Here is an 8,048-nt window from a genome sequence, read left to right as displayed (position 1 = left end):
GCCTGAACAGGGTAATCCTGTGGAGGTGTATTCTCATAGAGGGGAAGACCTGAACAGGGTAATCTCATAGAGGGGAAGACCTGAACAGGGTAATCCTGTGGAGGGTGTAATCCATAGAGGGGAAGACCTGGACAGGGTAATCCTGTGGAGGGTGTAATCTCATAAGAGGGGAAGACCTGAACAGGGTAATCCTGTGGAGGGTGTAATCTCATAAGAGGGGAAGACCTGAACAGGGTATCCTGTGGAGGGTGTAATCTCATAGAGGGGAAGACCTGAACAGGGTAATCCTGTGGAGGGTGTAATCTATAGAGGGGAAGACCTGAACAGGGTAATCCTGTGGAGGGTGTAATCTCAGAGGGGAGACCTGAACAGGGTAATCCTGTGGAGGGTGTAATCTCATAGAGGGGAAGACCTGAACAGGGTAATCCTGTGGAGGGTGTAATCTCATAGAGGGGAAGACCTGAACAGGATAGTTCCTGTGGAGGGTGTAATCACATAGAGGGGAAGCCTGAACAGGGTAATCCTGTGGAGGGTGTAATCTCAGAGGGGAAGACCTGAACAGGGTAATCCTGTGGAGGGTGCAATCTCATAGAGGGGAAGACCTGAACAGGGTAATCCTGTGGAGGGTGTAATCTCATAGAGGGGAAGACTGAACAGGATAATCCTGTGGAGGGTGTAATCTCATAGAGGGGAAGACCTGAACAGGTTAATCCTGTGGAGGGTGTAATCTCATAAGAGGGGAGACCTGAACAGGGTAATCTGTGGAGGGTGTAATCTCATAAGAGGGGAAAACTGAACAGGGTAATCCTGTGGAGGGTGTAATCTCATAGAGGGGAAGACCTGAACAGGGAATCCTGTGGAGGGTGAAATCTCATAGAGGGGAAAACCTGAACAGGGTAATCCTGTGGAGGGTGTAATCTCATAGAGGGGAAGACCCTGAACAGGGTAATCCTGTGGAGGGTGTAATCTCATAAGAGGGGAAGACCTGAAGGGTAATCCTGTGGAGGGTGTAATCTCATAGAGGGGAAGACCTGAACAGGGTAATCCTGTGAAGGGTGTAATCTCATAAGAGGGGAAGACCTGAACAGGGTAATCCTGTGGAGGGTGTAATCTCATAGAGGGAAGACCTGAACAGGGTAATCCTGTGGAGGGTGTAATCTCATAGAGGGGAAGACCTGAACAGGGGATCCTGTGGAGGGTGTAATCTCATAGAGGGGAAGACCTGAACAGGATGTTCCTGTGGAGGGTGTAATCTCATAGAGGGAAGACCCGGACAGGGTAATTTACATTTACATTTAGTCATTTAGCAGACGCTCTTTCCGAGCGACTTACAAATTGGTCCTGTGGAGGGTGTAATCTCATATAGGGGAAGACCTGAACAGGGTAATCCTGTGGAGGGTGTAATCTCATAGAGGGGAAGACCTGAACAGGGTAATCCTGTGGAGGGTGTAATCTCAGAGGGGAAGACCTGAACAGGGTAATCCTGTGGAGGGTGTAATCTGAGAAGGGAAGACATGAACAGGGTAATCCTGAGGAGGGTGTAATCTCAGAGGGGAAGACCTGAACAGGGTAATCATGTGGAGGGTGTAATCTCAGAGGGAAGACCTGAACAGGGTAATCATGTGGAGGGTGTAATCTCAAGAGGGGAAGACCTGAACAAGGTAATCCCGTGGAGGGTGTAATCTCATAGAGGGGAAGACCTGAACGGGATAATCCTGTGGAGGGTGTAATCTCATAGAGGGGAAGACCTGACCAGGGTAATCCTGTGGAGGGTGTAATCACATAGAGGGGAAGGCCTGAACAGGGTAATCCTGTGGAGGTGTAATCTCATAGAGGGGAAGACCTGAACAGGGTAATCTCATAGAGGGGAAGACCTGAACAGGGTAATCCTGTGGAGGGTGTAATCTCATAGAGGGGAAGACCTGGACAGGGTAATCCTGTGGAGGGTGTAATCTCATGAGGGGAAGACCTGAACAGGGTAATCCTGTGGAGGGTGTATTCTCATAGAGGGGAAGACCTGAACAGGGTATCCTGTGGAGGGTGTAATCTATAGAGGGGAAGCCCTGAACAGGGTAATCCTGTGGAGGGTGTAATCTCATAGAGAGGAAGACCTGAACAGGGTAATCCTGTGGAGGGTGTAATCTCATGAGGGGAACCTGAACAGGGTAATCCTGTGGAGGGTGTAATCTCATAGAGGGGAAGACCTGAACAGGGTAATCCTGTGGAGGGTGTAATCTCATAGAGGGGAAGACCTGAACAGGATAATCCTGTGGAGGGTGTAATCTCATAGAGGGGAAGACCTGAACAGGGTAATCCTGTGGAGGGTGTAATCTCATAGAGGGAAGACCTGAACAGGTAATCCTGTGGAGGGTGTAATCTCTAAGAGGGAAGACCTGAACAGGGTAATCCTGTGGAGGGTGTAATCTCATAAGAGGGGAAGACCCTGAACAGGGTAATCCTGTGAGGGTGTAATCTCATAGAGGGGAAGACCTGAACAGGGTAATCCTGTGGAGGTGAAATCTCATAGAGGGGAAAACCTGAACAGGGTAATCCTGTGGAGGGTGTAATCTCATAGAGGGGAAGACCTGAACAGGGTAATCCTGTGGAGGGTGTAATCTCATAGAGGGGAAGACCTGAACAGGGTAATCCTGTGGAGGGTGTAATCTCATAGAGGGGAAGACCTGAACAGGGTAATCCTGTGGAGGGTGTAATCTCATAGAGGGGAAGACCTGAACAGGGTATCCTGTGGAGGGTGTAATCTCATAGAGGGGAAGACTGTAATATTAATATACACAATTTGCTAATTTAACAAGCAAATTACGTTTTAATGAACTAGTAGATAAGTAAACCGAATTATGTTCAAAACACTAGGAGTAATATTCACAAGATTGGTCTAAAGAGCTTCAATGTTTCAGTTTAATGTTCGCTAGCAAACCACCACGTTGGTTGAATCAGAAGCCTTTTGTCGCTGTTGAAGAAGCCTCCTGTCCCGTCCACTAGATTATACGTCACGCAAGAAGCATCACCTGAAATACTCATATCGCCATCTGCTGACTGGAGTGGGTTACACAGATTAGAAAACAATGTCAAAACAAGTCATTTAAAAACAACCAGATGTTATGTTTTCTCTTCCTTCTTACAGCCAATACTTTCCTCCAGGGCTGACCTGCCCATTAGGCAGGATCAGGTGACAGATTGAAGAGGGTGGCATATTCCTAGCTAAATTGACCAAGGCTCATCGGTAAGAACACATAATAACACCTCACATAATGCTGCCCAAAAATAATGAAAACTTCTCTTACCCAGTGGCATATGGGATATTTATGTGATTGTTGCTGTTGCCACATGAAGCAGTGTCCACTTTCCAAAAGGCAACATGGACAGATAGGACTCTACCTGTGTAGAGCACATGCCCCTTTGCCCTTCCTGTCTCTAAAGTGTCCTTTTGGGTGGTGGTATAATTTGTATTCATTTTTTGCCAAAGTTATTCTGAACCTACTGCCTGCAAGTTGTCGTTATCTACACCCAAAAAATGTAGATTTCAAAAGTGGTCTCCTGATGTGGTTTAAGGATTGTTGAGGACTTAGAACATCCAATGTTGTTGTTTTTCTATTAACAGTGTGATTTAGAGAGAAAAACAGAAAAACAGGGACAAATCAGAAACCTGGAAACACTAAATGGAGAATATATATATCTTTTTTAAACGTAATTAGGTTTTAAAAAATCTAATAAAATGGATTTTATAGGGCCCTAAATATTCTATACATTTTCTCTCATTACAGGATTATGTAGGGATAGTGTAGAGTAACAGCTGTATCCTGAATTGACCTTTAACCTCCCTGCTCCTCAATACTTCTTCCACTGGATCAAAGCTTCAGCTAAGAAGGATACATGATAGTGGCAACACATGGAGTTGGGTTGGATATAGTCGTGGTAGGATACATGATAGTGACAACACATGGAGTAGGGTTGGATATAGTCATGGTAGGATACATGATAGTGGCAACACATGGAGTTGGGTTTGATATAGTCATGGCAGGATACATGATAGTGGCAACACATGGAGTTGGGTTGGATATAGTCATGGTAGGATACATNTGGGTTACTTGCAACTCGTCTGTTGGCTCGGGCTCCCTGCCATTGTGCCATGTAAAACCCCGTGACACATCTCCAGTGGAACGCCGCAGCCCGTTCTGGGTTCAGACCTTCCAAGTTCTCTCACGTCACCCGTTCCTCCGCTCTCTCCACTGGCTTCCAGTTATGAAGCTCGCAGTGGCCGCTACAAGACCCTGTGCTTGCCTACGGGAGCTGTGAGGGGACACGGCACTCCGTACTCAGGCTCTGATCAGGCCCTACACCAAACAATGGGCCTGCGTGTTCATCCACACCTCTGCCTTGCTCGCCTTCCCTGGGACCTCTGGAGATAAAAAGTTCCGCAGCGGCAGCCCAGTCATTAAACTGTTCGCTGCTGCTTGGCAACCCAATGTGGAACAAACTCCCTCACGACGCGCAGGTCAGCGGAGCTTCAATCACGCACCTTCCGAGAGACACCTGAACCCCACCTCTTTAAGGTAGCGGTAATACCTAGGACTGGATCACAAGTAATCCTCCTAACCCCCCCCCTCCCCCCATTTTACATCAAATAGTTTAGATTGCACTATTGGCTAAGTGGTTGTTCCACTCCTGGAGTATCAGTAAGGTTGAATGCACCAATTTTGTAAGTCGCTCTGGATAAAGAGCGTCTGGTAAATGACTTAAATTTAAAGTAAATGTAAAGATCCAGCACTGCCTTATTGTTGTTTAAAGAACCCATCACTTCCTTATCCTGTTCTAAGAACCATCGATCCTCTATGCTGTGTCTCTAAAGAAACCCAGCACTCCTTAATGTTTTCTAATCAAACCCATCACTCCTTTGCTTTGCTAGAAGATACCCATTCAACTCCTTATGCTGTTCTAAGAACCCATCACATCCTTATGTTGTTCTAAAGAACCGCATCACTCCTTATGCTCTTCTGAAAGAACCCTATCACCCTTATTGCTGTTCTAACATTTTCGAACCCATCACTCCTTATTTGCTGTTCCAAAGAACCATATCACTCCCTTATGTGTTTCTAAAGAAACCCATCACTCCTGTACTGCTGCTCCTAAAGCCATCGCAGCACGTGGCCGTTAGTGCTGTTGGGGGGGGTCGTAAGAACCCATCACTCCTTATGTTGTTCTAAAGAACCTCACCACCCTATTCGCAATGACTTTCTAATAAGAACCCCTATCACTCCTTATTGCCTGATTTCTTAAAGAAACCCGATTTTTCACTTCTTATGCTGTTCTATAGAAACCCATCACTCCTTATGATTGTTCTAAAGATACCCCATCACTCGCTCTATGCTGTTCTAAAGAAACCCATCACCTCCTTAGTTTTATTCAGAGTATCCCGTGGTGTAGGTGTTCTAAAGAACCGCGATCACCTCACTTATGATGCTGCTAAAAGAACCCATCAGCTCCTTGATGCTGTTCTAAAGACCCATTTCACTCCTTATGCTATGGTCTTTTTCATGGTATTCTTCTTTTTTCACAGTTACAGTAAACATTCCTTGAAATTACGAGTACATTAGCACATGTGTCACGCCCTGGCCGTAGAGAGCTTTTTTATGTCTCTATTTTGGTTTGGTCAGGGTGGCTTTTGTGATTTGTGGTGTGGGCATTCTTTGTTCTTTTTTCATTGTTTTGTATTTCTTTGTTTTGGCCGGGTATGGTTCTCAATCAGGGACAGCTGTCTATCGTTGGCTCTGATTGGGAACCWTACTTAGGTAGCTTTTTCCCACATGGTTATTGTGGGTAGTTCATTTTTGTTTAGTGTTTTCACATTACAGGGCTGTTTCGGTTATTCTCTTGTTTATTTTTGTAATAGTGTTCAGTTTTAATAAAACAAGCATGAACACTTACCACGCTGCGCTTTGGTCCGATGATTCCTCTTCTTCAGACAACGAATACCGTTACAACATGTGGTTTTATACATTCGATATACCATGGGAACATGTTTTTTGAATGAGGTAGGAATGTATACGCCCATATGAAAATATAAAATACTTAAGTAATACTTTCATAACAAAACATACATTAGAAACAACAAGTGCACGGCTAGTCTTCAAAACAAATAGAACAAATTATTACAATAAGACAGACTAATATTAATCACTCACAAAGGTAAATCAATTAAATACAAAGGTTAGGTAGGCAGTTTACTGTAGAGTAAGAGGGAAATTGCAGTGTCTCTACATAGGTGTCACGGCTGTTGAAGGATGAGGACCAATGTGCAGCGTGGTCAGCGTACATTTMACTTTATTTAAGAATGACGCCGACAAAAACAATAAACCATACAAAACAAACCGTGAAGCTAAAGGCTATAGTGCAAACTAACAAAGACAACTTCAAAGACTTCAACTTCAACTTCAAAGACCACCCAGTTAACAGTCCAGCTATAGGCAGGCGGAAGTTGCGGACGTAAAGGTAATGGCGGACTGAATGAAGTTATGTAGAGCACCTCAAGATAAAACGTAATATTCAATATCTGCAAGTTAGACTAAAATATTAGCACTACATAATCTGGTGGGTGATAACCTTCAATCTGGATAATAACACAAAACAAATCTTAAGACTAGAGACATTTATCGACAAATATTACGAAAACAACATCAGCAGTTCCTCCTCTGTAATGTGGCTTCACATGAGTCTTTTGTTACAGATGTTAATTTACATTATTATTAGGAAAAAAAATACATACAGATTAGTTTCAGTTAGTGGAGATGGAGGAGCCTGAAATGAAAACATTTCTTAAAGTACCTTATACTTCCTCTTTCAGAAATATAATTTGGTGAATCATAGCGTAGACTACCATTCATTTGGTAACAGTTTTAATACATTTTTTTGGTAGTCATTTTATATTGAAAGATTTGAAAAAGAATTTGTTGCATTTTTCCAAATATTCCATCCAGGTTCTGCTTTATTTTTATGATATATTTCACAACTGGATTCTTTTCTTGAAATACAGTTCTTCCATTTCTTTGTTTGTTTTTCTCTTTATCTTCTGTGCATATGGTTACGTTTTTATTTTGTATTTTATTGATATCTAACTGTACTGGGTCAGTCCTTCAGATTTCATTTGTTTTACTATGGACTCTTTTGATCTAAAATTTTGTTTAGATAGATGAGTTTAATATTTGTTTTATAGTGATTACTTACTGATTGCATTGCCTCTAGAAGGCAGCACTTAAGTGTCCATAAAACAAATAACGGGGAAAAAAAAAAAATTTCCCCCCCTGGCTTTGGTTAAACCCCCCTTATGTTATGTCTGAAAAGTCTTATAAATTCTTCCTGCCTATAGGTTTCTTAAACAATTATCGAATCTAGGTAGGCTGTTTGATTAATTTCCAATAGTCTCGCCCGGTGGAAAATTCTCGTGCTCAATTAATGTAATGAATCCGATCAGAGCAATTCTGTGCCCCTTCAAACACTTCTTTTTAACTTTTGAGTGCCAGAGGAGAATGGTAATAAGAGTAGATCAAGACGACTAGCTTGATAAGCCCGCCAATGTATATCTCACTTAGGTCAGGCGAATTAAGTCTCCATATCCACTAATTCCAAATATATCCATGACATTCATGATTTCACTTAAGTGCCTTGGGGTGATGTTTTATAGTGATCTTGTCTGTCCGGGCTCCATAGCAGGTATTAAGACCGTCATTAATCTCACCATAAAATAATAGAGTCTAGTGTTGCTTGTAGAGTTGATAAATTATTATATTATTTTCAAAGAAGCTTGGATCATCATTAGTTCGGACCGTATAGTTAATAAGGCCATGATCTGTTTGTATGTCCAATACATTTAAAATAATCCATCTACTGGAGGAATCTGTTTTGGACAATTTGCACATTTGGATCAAACCATTATTGTTAATTTAAGTAACCATCACCCCTTTTAAAATTATCTTTTGCCGCATGGACGGGAAGGAATATATTTCTAGCAGTTCTTTTTCCACAAAATTCATTAA

This window comes from Salvelinus sp. IW2-2015, linkage group LG4p, assembly GCF_002910315.2.
Source record: "Salvelinus sp. IW2-2015 linkage group LG4p, ASM291031v2, whole genome shotgun sequence".
Classification (NCBI taxonomy): Eukaryota; Metazoa; Chordata; class Actinopteri; order Salmoniformes; family Salmonidae; genus Salvelinus; species Salvelinus sp. IW2-2015.
This window is presented reverse-complemented; position numbering follows the sequence as displayed.